The sequence below is a fragment of the Tauraco erythrolophus genome, chromosome 1 (assembly GCF_009769465.1).
Source record: "Tauraco erythrolophus isolate bTauEry1 chromosome 1, bTauEry1.pri, whole genome shotgun sequence".
NCBI classification, from domain to species: Eukaryota; Metazoa; Chordata; class Aves; order Musophagiformes; family Musophagidae; genus Tauraco; species Tauraco erythrolophus.
In genome coordinates this window covers 12,245,567-12,262,016 of record NC_141465.1, presented here as the reverse complement: position 1 = coordinate 12,262,016, position 16,450 = coordinate 12,245,567, and positions in this window count along the sequence as shown.

Here is a 16,450-nt window from a genome sequence, read left to right as displayed (position 1 = left end):
CAATGTATGCATGTTGCCAGCAAGTTGTACTTTTCTAAGACTGCAGAATATGTATCTATTCCACCTTCCTGAAGGTGAAATAAATTGCACGGCTGACAACAGAATCAGGCCTCAAATGCCCACTTTATCACTACTCAAATTATAACATTTCTTTGAAAAATGATGTCATTTTCAATGCTAAGTGGTGTAGTGGAAACCTCCTTGCAAAGAATGAAAGAGAAACTGTTTGTAGTAAAAGTCTTGAAAGGCGTAGGTATTCCTGCAAGATGTAAATGACATTTCTGTTTGAAGTGGAAATGTATTTTTAATCATGAATCTTCCAGAATTTGCTGGGGAAAGTAACTACAGCAGAAATGCTTTGAGGGGAGTTTATGCTGAAGTGGAGTCTGCTCTGGTTCTAATCTCACAAACATCAGAGAAGTAGAGCTGTTCTTTTAAGCTTCGCGCACGGCTCTTCGCTCAGATTGCAGGTGCAGACTTGGTGCCCCTTGTGTAGTGAACATAAACACGCAACAATGCCACAGAAGAGAGGTTGGCGTGAAATAGCTGCTGGAGAGAGTGAGGCCTTTCAAGCCAGCCTCAAACGCTGCAGAGAGCTCTTCTGATTCTCACTGTGAGTTTTGCACCTAATGATAAAATTAAAAAAAAAAAAAAAAAAGAAGAATTAGTGTCATTTATGCATTGCACACAGTCCTGAATGTCACCGTTTCGCTTAAACCGGCATTAAGAACAATGCTACCTCATTAACTGCCCCTGAAATTATGGCTCCTATTACAAGCAATATCATGGGTTTCCTGTGAGGAAACCACAGGGTTTTTTTCCGAATGCTACAAAACCTTATTATCAAGGACTGTAAAGAGAAAGCTGCTTATCTTGGTAATTCTGCACTGTCAAAATTTCCATTGAAAGCTAACACTGCACACTTGTGCAGCTTTGGGTGGGTTTTTCTGTGTTGTGTGCTATGAGGTAGCTGAGCAGCCTCTACATGACTAGCAGAGAGAAAAACAGAACAGATGCCACTTTATCCGAAACCTCCAGAAGTAAAGTGTGGCCTTTCCATTGACTTCAGTGGACTTTATTTTCTGTTTGGACAGATACTGCATCCTGCCAGAGATGTAATCTCCAGTGATGTTTCTTTCAACAGCCACAAGAAGAATGAATTTACTATTAAAGTTGCTATAATCCATTTACCTGGTTTTAGGATTTTTGTAGTTTGCCCTTGACACACTTATACAAAGAGTGTGGGCAAATATTTCCCTCCGGGCAGCCAAAGACCTGATTCTGCAACTGTTCCTCGTGTGAGACACCCTAGTGAAGCCAGCGGGCCCCAGTCTGTGCTTGGTAGCAAGCTTTCAACTCTTATCAACTTTGACCAATGTACAAGATGAATTTGTGAGTAAGATAATGTCCCTAAAATACTGGGGCTGTACTTCTAGAAGTTGCTTGGGACCACCATGAGCATATCCAGGTGGCTCAGTTGAAGCTAGTGTGGAAACCCCAAACGTGTGTATGTGGCCTGGAACCTTGTGGAGAATCTCCCCAAACAGTCTAAGTCCCTTCCTGCAGCGCTAAGGCTGAGCTGATAAACCTGGCTCCTCAATTGTGCTCTTTGCTGAAGTGGTTAAGCTGATTCCAGTTCTGCAGTGCATCCTTTAGCCAGTTTAGCCTTCATGGTGGGCTTTCTCATCCATTGCTTCTGGCTTAAATGTTTGGCTAAGAGAACATCGAAAGCTTTTCCTCTCTGTTGCAATGATTTAAACTTACTCTGCTTTGAGTGAAGTATTCCCAGATACAATTTTGAATGAAAATAACCCTTGCTTTGAGCAAAACAACACCCGTACTCTAGTGAATGATTGGCGTCACAGCTAATGAATTGTTTTAACTTAGGATGCAGTCTCTGTGTTTGAACTCTAAGCCTCTTCCACTGCTTCTTGAATCCTGTGTTATCACAGGATGATTCATGTTGAGTTTTAGCTGGACTTCAGCCTATCCCTCTTCTGGACACAATGGAAGCTCTGAACTCTTTAAAAGCTGCTGGAGATCTAGGCTAGGCTGTCTTTTTGGAGGTTCTTGTTAGAAGAACCTCCCACCTCCCTTTGCCATGACAATGCAGGTAAAAAGCATTTGAACTACTTTTTTTTCTCCTCTAACATCCTTTCTGTATTTTATCCCAGAGGGCAACAGGAGAACCACAGCACTGGGAGCCAAGGGATATGTTCGTGCATACGTCTGCACAGTCAGAAACAGCGACGGGAAAATAAAAAAATGCGTGAGTCTGCCTCAATTTAATCTGTCATTGCATATATTTACCCATAAGCCCAGGTATCTTTGCAGTGCAGCTGAGTGACTGCTTAGATCTAATTAGTGTGCATGTAAGTTAAGATGAAGATTTGAAATAATCACTGTGAAGCTAACTCTTGAAAAGCGGTCAGTGATGCATTAGAGCAGCGAATTTGAACTGAACCACTCAAATACTGAACCTTTCAGCCTAACATTGTTGTGGTTGCATCTCTATTTAAAGAAATATCTGGTAAGCAGATAAAAGTGCTTGCCTCGCCACATTCATGGCTGTTAAAACATAGTTTTCTTGCTGCTTCCTGTTCAGCACGTTGTTTGGGCACAGCAAATTGTGTGCGAGTTTCCTCCTAGTAGAAAATGTCAGTGACTTCTTAGCGTTTGCAGAAAGTAAGAGCACAGGTGCATGGAAAATGGCTGTCTCGTCCCACAAAACGTTGTAAGGCTGTAAAGTGATTGTTCTACACTGACACACATGTTTTGACATTTCTTGGAGGCCAAAGTAAGTATTAAGTATGTTTAAGATGTTTTCTTTGGGCACGAGAGTCTTGGATTAAAGTTTCTGCATGGACAAGGCAGGATATGGACTGAACTTCTATCTCCATGTGGCACCTGAGAAATGCAGTCAAGGACCCTGCTAGGTCTTGTGGGGTGGCCTTACTCTGTCATGCACAAATGCTGCATCCTCAGTGGGAGGAATTTTTCCCAAAAAAAAGTGTCATGGCACATTTCACTAAGCTTCCTAGCTAATAAGCCCGTGTTATCTCAGAAGTATGGTGTTGCTGAAAAACTGATCGGCTCTAAGCAAGCTCTGTTGTTGCTACTTCAGGTTTATAAATTAACAGAATAATCCCAAAACTTCAATTTTTGCTTTCCTTCTAATCTAGACTACTATGATCTTTCTACTCACATCTTATGCTTAACTCTTATTTTGAATCTGATTACTTAAGAAAAGTGGTTTTCTCTTTTTTGAAAATATGCTGCTTAGGAGTATTTTTTGTCGTCTTTTTCACATGTGTGCAGCTCCCACTTCCATAGTTGATGCTTAGGAAGGAGTTACTCTACATGCTATTATTGGTGCCAATAAATTCTTGCTTAGTGTCGCTTAGTCAGTACTTTGTTTGTAGCACTATCCAGGGATGCAGAAATGTTTGCGTCAGTGGCTTTTCTCCTTTTATAATCTGAAGAAAAAAATTCCATAGTATTTACAGGGGATGGGCAATTTTGTGATTTGGTTGCTATTTAGAAACTTCTGTTCAGATGCTGATGTAACTGACTGCACATCCTTCTACATCACCATCGATGCAAATATACGTGTAGGTCCAGCTCTCAGCAAAGAGGTTGTGCCTGGGATGGGAGTGAGTCACACCAAAGCGGCCAGCAGTGCTACCCCTTTGTGTGAGCACTGCAGAAATAGGTGACATTCCTGTCTTTAAAATTACTTGTGGGTTTAGCAGAAAGTGTGCTAAAACTACGCAGCTCTTAAAATGCTCTTTAGGCCACGTTCTGCAGCTGCTGAAAAGAGGAGGAGGGCAGGTAGAGCAAGCCATTTTCCAACCTTACCTACACCTCTTTAACTGAGAAGTGGCCTGTTTTTAAGCCCTACAGGAAAGTAGAGAGGTATAGGGAGGTGGATTATATGCTGTACCCACAGCTCAGGGAGGCAGGGAAAGAAAAAACTATCAGCACCCCTGAAGGTGGAAAATGAAATGAGGCAAGCAAGGGAATGATGTTAGTGTTACTGTTTGATCTTTGTGCACTGAGCTTTATTTTAAGTACATGACCAAATGCATGCTTAAAACTGTTTGTCTCTGATGTGAGCCAAGCATCCTGGATAAGGCATTGGTTTTATACCTCACTCTACCCTTTACTTGAAGGGAAACTTTATTGTAGGAGTTGTAGCACCGTGCTAAGGTGGAGAGAAGAGTGTAAATTATTTTCTGTTGTTCTTGGAAATAATTCTCTGCTTTAGCTGAACAGTCACAACCTGGGTATTGCAACTGCATGAGGAGGAAAAATTGTGGTAAAGGCTGACCATTCTGGTTTGCGGCTTTCTCCGACTGAATGCTTTTATTCTGTGTTTGAAATATGCAGATCATGACTTTGCGTCATGGGACAGTTCATAGATTCATAGATTCATAGATTTCTAGGTTGGAAAAGACCTTAGAGATCATCGAGTCCAACCATCCCTAATCCCCATTAAACCATATCCTCAAGTAGCTCATCCACCCTATTCTTAAACACATCCAGGGATGAGGACTCAACCACTTCCCTGGGCAGCCTATTCCAGTGGCTGACAACCCTTTCAGAGAAGAAATACTTCCTAACATCCAACCTGAATCTCCCCTGACTAAGCTTATGCCCATTTCCTCTTGTTCTATCTCCCATCACTAATGTAAAGAGCCCTTCCCCTACCTCCCCACCATCTTTTCTCAAGTATTTATAGGCCGTAATCAGGTCTCCCCTCAGCCTCCTCTTCTCCAGGCTAAACAGCCCCAACTCCCTCAGCCGCTCCTCATAAGTTTTATTTTCCAGCCCCTTGACCAGTTTAGTTGCCCTTCTTTGGACTCGCTCCAGGAGCTCAATATCTCTCTTAAAGCGAGGGGCCCAAAACTGGACACAATATTCCAGGTGCGGCCTCACCAGTGCCGAGTACAGGGGCAGGATCACTTCCCTGCTCCTGCTGGTCACACTATTCTTGATACATGCCAGTATCCCATTGGCCTTTTTGGCCACCTGGGCACACTGCTGGCTCATATCAAGCCGGTAGTCAACCAACACCCCCAGGTCCTTTTCCGCCAGGCAGCTCTCCAGCCACTCCTCCCCGAGCCTATAGCGATGCTTGGGGTTTTTATACCCCAAGTGAAGGACTCTGCACTTGGCCTTATTAAAGCTCATGCCATTGGCCTCAGCCCAACGATCCAGTCTGTTCAAATCCCTCTGAAGGGCCTCCCTACCCTCGAGCAGATCGACACAGCCTCCCAGCTTGGTGTCGTCCGCAAATTTACTGAGGGTACATTCAATCCCCTCATCCAGGTCATTGATAAAGATGTTAAACAGAACTGGAGGGGTTAACAGAACTGGTTAAACAGTTCACAGGGGTCATTTAGTAACACAGAGATGGCAGGTTCTGTCTTCCCTTGCACCAGTTTCTCTGGAGTTGTGCCACAACTCGGTAGCAGTAACAAAACAAATGTTTCTTTTAAACATTATTAGCTTCCGGTACACAACAAAAGTTTGCACTGACAACACTGTTGAACAAATGGGCAGCATTTGATTGACATTCAAATATACTTTGACTTTCTTTCTCCATAGCTAGAGGCTAAGGAGATTCTTTTAAAGAAGCTGTTGAAAGGTTTTCTTTTAATTGAGAGAAAAAACAGAGTGAGGCCATTTGTAGCTCACAAAGGTTTCTATTTCACTGGTTAAGCATGTATAACTGAATGCCTGATTCATACACCAATGCTGTGACTTGATGCTAACTTTTTTCCCCTGATATCATATAATGGAATTCTGTATTTCAATGTACCTATCTGCTCAGCTTAGGCAATGCTGAAATCCAGAAAGAAGCCATACAGAAATGAATCTGTACAGAGGTACTTTTTAAGGCTTGATATAAAAGACTTCTTACAGGACTATCTATCCTTGAAACATATCAAAACACTTTACGAAGTGAAATCAATAAATGCCGTGCATCATACACAGCACGGTCATACACCCAGCGTTGAATGGCAGTCAGTTCTGAGAGAGAACACACCTCTTACCCAGCAGCCGCTCTGTGGGACTGTTTAAAGCCATGACAGAAGGATGCTATCAAATGAGGAATGCAGTCTGGCTTCTCCTGAGCAGAGGTAGTAACACACTGGAGTAACTTTTTGTGCAAATAGGTCTATGGTACCTGTCCAGAGTCTCAACTCTGAATTTCCATTGAGCGTTACTGTATTTGCAAGTTCAGACCCTCAATGACTTGCTGAGAGCACTAATTCACATCTCATTTAAGGACAGGAGAAATCTGGAAATGCAATGCATTTAAAGCTAAATATGTCCAAGTTTTCAGGAAGGAGCATTATACTACTACTTCTAAAGTTCCTGGAGCAAGGGAGTTTCTACCCTACCTAGCAGGCTTGTATTTTATGACATGACTTGAGTAACAACTCAGTAACATTTCCCTGTGGTTATAGAGAGCCTGACAAAGTAACTATGAAATATAACCTGTATTTCTCACTTTGACACCAGTGTTTTTAAAGATGTCATATTTATGATTTAGATGGTTACACTTTACGTTTGGAGAAGCAAAGGAGGGGAGTAGACCACTATTATAAGGAATTTTACTAATGTGTGGCTAGCAGTACTTAGAGTACCATCCTTTTAAGTCTCTGCTTTCCTGATGTGACACCTACTGCTTTGACCATCCTGGTCCCGAGGTGGGTGAGGGACTCCTGCCCTGGGCCACACAGTTAGTAGTTCGCTATGGGCAGGCTACATTTTAAGCACCGTCTTTCCTGCCCTGCCCTGCCTCCCCCTAGCCGCAGTGCAGGGCTGGAGCGTGTTTCCTGCACTGATTCACAAGGTAAAGCTCTACCGACAGTGAAGCATGTGATGGGAGACAGTTGGGCAAGGTTGTCTTACCCCATTTGAGAGACCTGACAGCACTAACAGGAGAAAGAACAGAGGGTTGTCTGCATGTGTCAGCCTTTAGTAGCGTGTCTCTGATATCTCCTATTAGGAGGTGGAGGGGAGGGCGTGCAAATCTTTAAAACTTAGAAAATGCTGGCCAAGTAGTGAGATGTCACCTATGCAATTAACACTGCTTAGAGCAAACTAGTTTCTTCAGTGGTCAGAAAGATCCTATTTTACTGTGCGGCAGGGTTATTCTGTACAAATCGGCCATATCGCTCACTCCCTTCACCAGCAAACTGAGGCTGCCAGTTAATTGGCAGCTGCCTTATTGTAGGTCAGAGATGAAGATGTTTGTTATTGTGGAGTGGGATCAATAACTGTGCTGCTTTACTTCCAGTGTCTGTGATTTCTGGCAAGCATAAGGATTTTACTGCTGTCTTAACCCTAGCTATGATTTAATTAGAGGTTTTTAAAATCGTCAATACATCCATCTGTTCTGTGCAAAGACTTTCTTATGATGATAAGCTGAGCAGCCAGAGCTTCAGATCCTTCCAGCAGACACACCCAGTGTTAATTTAGAGAGCTTTTCAGGCCACCTGTGTTTTTTTTCTGTTCTCATCTTTCTGCCTTTAAGCACAGAACCAGTCTCATGCCCTCAGCAGGAGCCAGAGACTTTTCCCAGTGCACCGAATTGTCTCATCCTCCTGTGTTTCCATTTCCTCCGCTCACCTCTTTTCAAAGGATGACTTATCTTGAGAGAGCAGAGCATGGGGTGAAAACAAACCCATATATATGTATAGTAAACATCAGGTCAAGATGCATAACTCAGTTTACCACAACATGGTGGCATTTCTGAGACAACCCAGAAAATCCCTTTCGGTACCTTCCAATGCCTATCAGATACATGGTTTCTGTGGGGAGAAAAGTACTGGGGTTTGTGTTGCTTCATTACAATGACAAATGAAAAAGCAAGTGCACTGAGTGCCAAAGCCATATTTATCTTCATGCCAGATTCAGCACTTTCTCAAGGTGAATGTTCTAGCTCAGAAAGAAATTGCGAAAATGCAGACTGAGGCAGTGAGTTCCGAAGTTTCTGTGCATGCTTTTCAGCAGCACGTTTTGAAGTTGAATTCCTTTGCTCTCAGAAAATTCCTCAGGTTATGTATGCTTGAGTTTAAAGATGAACCTGTTACATCAGAGGGTCTTGCTGGAAAGGGCAGCTGGGTAACACTGCGGGGAAAAGAAAAAGAAGATTTAAGATGAGGAAGAGATAAGGAATAATGAAAGAGATGTGGGAGAAAGAGCAGAATCCAAATCATTTCAGTAAAGGACAGATAACAAAAGTTCCTATGAGGCAGACTATACTTCTTGAAAGTAGCCAGAAGTATTGAGCCTTGGATGGTGATGCTAACGTGTCCTTCTTGAAATCCTTGAGAGGCCAGCTGCAAGAGCAAAACTGATTCCTGATATAAAGACCGGGCTGGAGGAGGCGAGGCACAGGAAGGAGTTTGGAAGTGAGTAACGGACGCATAAACCATGTCCATTTATGTGGAAAAATCTTTGGAAGTGTTGAGCCTTGCCACTTGAGAAAAAGATTTCATGTTCCAGCTACATGTTTCTCCCTCGAACCTGCTCTGAGGAAATACTCCACCTCCTGCCAAGGGCACAGAGCAGGCTCTGTACACAAGGGCAAAAGTCTAACAATCAGAAAAAAAAAAAAAACAACAACAACAAAAAAAACCACGGGGGAGCTTTTCTAGGTTTAAAAAGGGAGCAGCTGTGGAGGAGCTAATTCATGAGGAAGTCCTAGTTCTCTACATGTGGTTCTTTGTGGGTTACCTTCACTGCCAGGGGTGAAAAGACTCCTTCTCAGACCTCTGACGAAAAACACTCTGACCAAGTTTGCTATAGAATTAAAGCTGTAGTAAATGTAACAGATACCTCCTTGGGCTTTGGGACAATTTTTGGTTTATTTTGGTTTTTTTTTTCCTCTGGTGGGAAAGCTGATTGACAAGCACCGTAGTGTATTGCTACCTCAGTGGTGGCAGTGACTCTGTCTGTGGTTTGTGGTCTTACTGTTACTGTCGTGGGCTGGATGCATTTTGTGGTAGAGGTTAATTCCTTTTTAATAAATCCAGGTCACTTCATACAACACAATGTCTTTAGAGCAACTTCTAGTGCCAGACTCAGTAGGAAGCCGTGAAAAGCTGAATGCCAGTAGTGGAAGGCTGTAGAGTTAAAAGGCAATCCGGAAAGGACAGAGTCCTGCACAGTACTGCATCATTTATAGCACTTTTACGTAAGCATGCCAACTTGCTTGATTTATCTGTGTGTATGTTTGGACTTATTTTCCTCCTATTATCCCAGAAATTGATTGTGTTTTGCCATGCTTCTAAGGTTATTTAAAGACTGCTTGATATTCCATCACCTGCCTGAGTTACAGTGAGCGCACTGGAACGAATGCCCAGATGCTCCACTTCCAGAGAACAAGGGCATTTGTGCCTGCCTGCGGAGATGAGGACGGCTGGTTCTGCCACTGGCTGGACCTTGGATGCCTCTGTTCTGGGAATCAGAAAAGGGGTTGGTATTTGTGTGGGTTTCCCAGGACGTGTCCTCATTCTGCACTTGGAAATTTTATCTGAATGTGACTGTGGGGTCTGTTTGGGATTCTGGTAACCTAATAGTAAGTGGTGTTGCAGAAGTGTGCAGGGTGGTTTTGATGTGTCTCTGATATGTCAAATTTGTACACTGGTTCTAAACACTGTGCACCCACAAGTGCTGTTTGGGCTTTGCCAGAAGTAGTGTCACTGCTGCTCAGCGCATTCCTGCCTGGACAGCCATGGACAGAAGCATGATGAGACTCCTTCAGCAGCACTTACAAAGGAGGATTGCATTAGTACTTATTAAGTGGTAGCCTTCCAGAGAGGCATAGAAATCCTACATGTTCTCCCAGTCCTTTAGTTATTTACCATGACAGATTAATCTGAAGTTCCTGGTTGAACCCATTGAGAGCTAATATGATTATTGTCCAGACACTTTAGAGGGAAGAAGGTCTGGCAATTTAAGGAGATGGAGAGGGGTGTGTGGAAAAAGCACTTAGAGATTTCACCCTGGGGCGTGCAGGCCTGTTTCTCAGAAGTAACTTGCAATAGTTAATGTAAAGAGCACCATCTACCGATGCAGAAGAAAATGAACCATTTGTATACAGAGCCTTTTTCACTTTTCTTTCTCCTTAGCCAAGATGTTAGTGGCTTTCTGAATGCAGGCTTTAATCTGGCTTTTGGTTGTCAACAGCAACATGTTTTAACTACTTACTTCCCTGGCTAATGGTGGGGATAGAGGATATGGTGTGTCCTATTAGCACATGGTCTGTTGTGTCCCTCAGCAATCCCAGCAAAGAAGGGGCCTCGTTAGCACCCTCAATATGCATAGATGTGCCTGCTGAATACATCAGCTGCTTGCCTGATACTTATTGTCATGGCAATTTATTTCAGTATCAGCTTTGAAAAGCATTTTGAACTTCCACAGACTGTCACGGTCTCTTTCAGCTCCCCTCAGCCTCCTGGCTGAAAGCTGAGTGACTTGTGGCAACCTCACCCGACAGCTTTATGTGCTCCATGCTGGAAACACTCTACAAACTTCAGGGACTTCATATTCACATAGCTTGCTCTGCGTGGGAGTGAGTCACGAGGGTCCTCTTGCTGTCAGCTCCTAGGCACCCTGTGCTGTGTTCACCTTAGAAATTTGACATCGTGTTGAGAAAAGTGTTTCTAGAGTACTTGTTGCCTCTCTGGGTCTCAGTAAGCCTGACCTGTCCCCCTCTGCTATGGAGGAGTATCTGTATTTACAATTTCATGTCCTCATTGCTGACTGGTTCTCCATCCTCAGGGCCTCTTGTTCAGTGCCAGAAGGGGCATGAGGTTGAATCATTCAGAATTCCTAATTCCTGAATTTAAAGCATTTGCCTGAGTACTCTTTTTTGGGGAGGAAGGTGAGTACATCACCCTTGATCTAAAAAAAGTTCATATTTAAAGATGTTAGAAGATTCCTTAATATTTCTGATTGAAAAGCTTGCCTTAAGTGAGTTCTGACAGGGACAATGAGACCTTCACAGATACCTGAGTCTCCCATGTTGTAATGTCTCTGTCCTGTTACTGCCTGATGATATATGAAGAAGGAGCATGGCCTTGCTTCCTATTTTACAGAAGCACAAGGCTGCCTCTTTTGTTGTACACCAGCACCACTTAGTGACCTCTGGAACATCTCAGCACTAATGGAAAAATAAGCTTATACATGACGCTATTCAATTTCTGAGTGAAATCCAAGTTCATGAAACTTTGTGTTACAGGTAAGTTTGTGGGGGCACCTATTTTTTGTTCTATCTTTGCTCTCTCTTCCCTCCTCACCTCCGCTTTATCCAGCTTGCAGCATCTTTTCCTGTTGTTAGCAGTACATCTGTCAAGTACACAGTTTCTGCACTGGAATCTAGAGTACGATTCACTTCTCGGGCCACCCCTTGCCAGTCAATTCCAAAAATATTGATCCAACAACTGTTGCAGCTACGAATTTAAAGATTATGGGTGTTCTTCATCTCTAAGTTTCTGTGACCTCTAATGGATATGGACAGATTGGGTAACGTCAGAACATAAACAAGGGAGAGAAAATCTTAGACTGGTTATTGTGGTTGGGGCAAAAACCCAGAAGTGGACTTCTTGATAGTGAAGTGCTACCAGCTTGGAGTTTTTTCCCCTCTTTTGATTAGCTGGCTTAGTAAGAGGGATTTTCTTCTTACAAACCTTGTTTTACAGAAACAGAACAATCTGTTGGGTTCAGTTTAGTGCAGATGATTAGAGAGAGAGACTGGGGATTTTTTGGTTGTTTGTTTTCCTGCTTATTTCTATTATCTCTAAACTAGGGGGAAAATCAGATCTAGAACCATAGTAATATCAAGCATGTCCTTTCCTGGGAGGAAAGGAGGAAAAAAAAAACACAAGTAAAGCTATTCTGAACCATTCAACTGTTCTGAATATGTTCTTCCTGATGTCAAGGGAAGGTAAGATTTGAATGAAACTACTGCTGCCTTACCTTGCTCTGACTCATAAACAAACACGCGCAAAAGGAAACGTGTGAGACTTTTATGCGTCGTAAGCTTATTCAAGTTCATGTTTCCGTCACTTTACAGATATTTTCATTTGTATCTAAGACCAAAAAAAAAAGCCATCTCGATAAAATGAGCCTTTTCTCAAAGAATTCCTGGTTCCTGACACATATGAAGGTTGTGGAAGAGTGATTCTTCAGTTGGATCCTTGCGCTGCCTGTGCAGGCACAAAGGTAGGAGGGGGAACAGGGTCGGTCCTGGAAGACGAAGCAGAGATGAAATCTGTGTCTTAGGTCAACAGCTGATCACTAGGAGCACGGGGGAGGTAGGACCTTGGTTGCCCGTCCATGTTTTGCATACCTGTATAATCCTCTGGGCATTCAACAACTGCCATCTCTTTCTGTACTGCTGCGGTGACACAGCCTTGATCTCTGCCCTGGTTTTCCCCCCATGAGGACAGTTTGACCTTCCCATGGGGGCCTGAACTCCTCTGACTGCCCCAGTCAGAGCCCGGTGGCCATGTCCAGGCCAGGCTGGCAGTGTGGGTCCTGCAGGGAACACAACTGTGCTCTGCCTGGGACGAGCCATTGGTGCCCTGCAGCTGGTTTTCCCTCTGGCAGGTCTTCTACAACCTTTGATGGAACACAGAGGCAGCAACAGCTCATTTCCTGGCTGGCAGAGCCATTTGCTTCTCATGTCTAGCACAAATGACATTTATAGATGTGTGTAGCCACAATAATGCCATTCTTTTGTGATGTCAAATTTTATATTTACCGTGGTAAGATTAAAATGTGTTCAATTCTACATTGATTTTTCATTTATTTACTTCAATATTGAAGTCCGGACACAATGGGATAAGAAAGAGTAAAGGGGAAAAAAAAAAACCAACCCCCAAACCTTTTTTTGTTTCTCTCACTTTTTTAAAATTAGCTATTTGATAGAACTAATTTTCCTAAATTGGGAGCAGAACCACTTGTCTGAGCTGCTGTTTGAATGCACTGTGAACTTAACACAATCACTGCACAGCAGAACAGCCAGGCTGCGAGGGTCAGCCAGCTCTCCCTTGTCATCGTTCTGGTGGGAGTGAACCCTGGGAAGAATGGCTTTGGGACTGAGGCACTAGGTGGAGACTCAGGACAGTTAATGTTCAGCACCAGGTTCTGGTGCAAGATTGCCCAGCATCATGCAGCAAAATCCTTCATCTCAACACGTACCCAATGACTATACGAAAGGCGATATGCACCTTTTTCTGTTTGAGTAACTTGCCTAGAAAGCTCACAATTAGAGTTAGTAACAACGTTTACTTTAAGCATTTTCCACCAAAAGGTGACTTCAAATAAGATCTGAAATGTTCATTAAAAATTGTGTTGATGTTTCATTTTGGAAAAGCTTGAGCAAATATTTCTTGAGAGCTCCCCTGTTTCAGCACCGTTTCACAATTTATTTCTTCCCTTAACAAGTGGATAAATACTACTTACTTTTCAGAATCTCGTTTTAAATAGTTGACTTTTTGTTCCTTTTGGGGTCAATGCTTTTTTGAAACCTTGAACTTCTTCAAAGAACAAAGTGTATTGTAGCCACAAGAAGTCAGACTCATGTGCCTTTACAGTACTTAGCACAATTTCTGTGGCGCTCTCTGGCTGCCACTGCAAAAATTACATAATCTGTTTTTAGCAAAAGGACTTGGGAAGAAACTAAGTCAAATGCTCTGCTGAGTTTATTATCAAAACAAGTCTTTATTACTTGGGCTGAGTCTACAGGGGAAAGTGAGAACACTGAATGTAACAAGGACTGAAGAGACAGGAGGCTATGAAATGAAAATAATACATAAATGTAAAAGAAGTGGAAAAATAGCCAAATAATGAATAGCACTGAAGTTACTTGGATGAAAGGGGATGCTTTTATAAAAAAGAGGACACAAAAGTAAAGTGAAAGAAGGATGTGTATCGCTGTTGAAATGAGATGTGAAGAGATGCAGGGAAAGAGAAGCGTGGTGAATTGAACCAAAAAGTGAGGTAGGTGGAGGAAGCAAAGGAAAGTCTTCTGTTGGTGCTTTAAGCAGGCTCAGGTGAGCTCTCCAGGGGATAGAACATTTCTGTCTCCTACCTGTGGCAAGCAGCTAGCATGTATTGTAGCTGGTTAGCCCCTGTTGAGATGTTAAGTGACTTGCTGAAGACTTCGGTGAACAGATACCTACTGCCTCCTCACTGTTCAAAATGCTACGTGCCTCTGCACAATAATATTTCCCAACAAGCCCAAGAGCACCCTAGCGGAAGGTGCTTTTGTTGGGGCGTGAAGTCGTGTCCCTAGCAGTCAGCTTCCAGAGAACAGCTGTCTCAGAAATCATGAAGGGATTTGTGAGGCTGCATTCTGCATGACAATGTGAATGCAGCTAGGCAATTCAGAGTACTTAGATAACGGTTAAGAAGATAAATGTCAAAGGTATGACAAAAAGTCATTGACCTTTCATGATATCCAACCCTTGTTACCAGCACAGCCAGGTAGTGAATAATCTCGTTTCTTCATCCCAGTTGCCTGACCGGCTGATAAACCCATTTAAACCTTTGCAATTCAAAGTGATACAATTCACCATATCCTCTTAAAATCTTAATTCGGTCCTCTACTCCTATCCCCTATTTCAGCCCTGTTAGAAACAAGTGAGGCTAAAGCCTATCTTTAAGTTTCCTGCATAAATTAAAGGCTAGCTAACCGTACTGTGCAGACTCCTTGCAGCAGTAGTTGAGCAGTCTTTTTGATAGTGAAAGCAGTGTGTGGCTGGAGATGTGGTGTCCTGGAAAATTAATTTCCTCCTGGGGCTCTTGGCAGCATGGTTCCTATGGGGACGGACCACACATTAATATCTCTCAGCCAACATCTTGCACCTTAGTCTTTCTCCTTTTAATCCCTAAGAGTAATTTACGTCAGGGAAGAGAGTGAGAAATCAGCTCTCTTTTGAGGGTCAGGAAGAAAACAACTATAAGAGCTCCAAGTAAAGCAAGCTTGGACTCATTAACCAGGAGCTGCACAAAAGATTTAGGGAGTTGCTTGATGAGTACATGAAATAACTGCTGTAGGAGATACCAGCAACATCCATACAGAGAAGGGTTACCATGGCAATTCTAGGCTAAAAAAGGGACCCAATTCAAAAGTCCTTCACGACTGGGGGTTGTGAGAACAATATGTGAATCCTGCTTCCTCCTTCACCCACACTTTCATTTTGAACGACAAATTGTAGGGAAGAAGTAAACTGGCTTGTGGTGAACAGAGCAGGCCCCAGGAGGACTGGTAACAGGATACCCTTCGCCTGGATGGCTTGAGCAGGGCGTAGCAGGGCAAACGAATGTCCCCTTCAGTGAGCTGTTTTGAATGAGAAAAGGTTGGGATGTGATCCTTTGGAATACCATGTATTAGGGCAGGTATTATAATTTCAGTCGAAGTCAGCCTTTAAGAGCTCTTGTTGTTTGGTCAGTGGTGGCAACCCAGGGCCAACTGTGCGTAAACCGGTTCTGTATGTACTTGTAGCTATACTTCCAGCTCTGCTCTTCTCGGCTCTAGCAGTCACTTCAATACTATGCTACTGTAGGAGGGAGCACGAAGAACAAACTCTGGCTTTTACCATCAAGTGATCTTGAAACAGAATTGCATTTGGGGAACGCTTGGGTTTACTTCTAGAGTTTGTCTGAAGCCTAAACATACATGGAAAAGGAGGCGGGGGGGAAAGGCGGATGCATACAAATCACACGAATACTAAATCTCCATCAACCTACTAGATTTTTTCCTAATAAAGTTGTTACTGATTTAGAAATACATCTTCTAGTCTCTCATAGCTATTGAATGAGCCCTGTGATAGTTAAATAACATGAAAACACTGAAGGCTTTGCAGATGTCTAAATGGCCAGTCGAAGTTATTTAAATCTTACAGATGCTTTTCTTGGATAACATCTTCTGATAATGAGACAACTCTAAGCATTTTGAGAGTTCATCTTTCTTCCTTTTGAATATAAAAGGAGATCAAAACATAGTATTAAAGTGAACACAGCACAAGCTTAAATTATGGAAAGTTCCTGCCTCCCATTAATAAACCAGAGATTGCAATAGACTCAGAGGAGAGAGTGCTGAGTTTTATAGTTGCCAGTAAGACTATCCCTGCTTCAGTGATGGAAAGGAAAGAGAGATTTAGAACCATTCTGAGTAGTCTCATGTTGAGAGGGGGATCTGTTCCCTGAATTTCACTATCAGCAGTCAATAGGAAATATTCCCATTTAGATATTTTAGCATTTCAGATGGACGCAGAACTTTTCAACCATTTTCCTAAAGCTGTCTTAAAATACTGTTTCATGTTTTGGTGGAATATTAGAATAACAGTATTAAAAAGAGAAAGCTGAGTTGTCCAGACACTTGAGGCAATGCATTGTTCAACGGCTTAGAGTTGAGTGG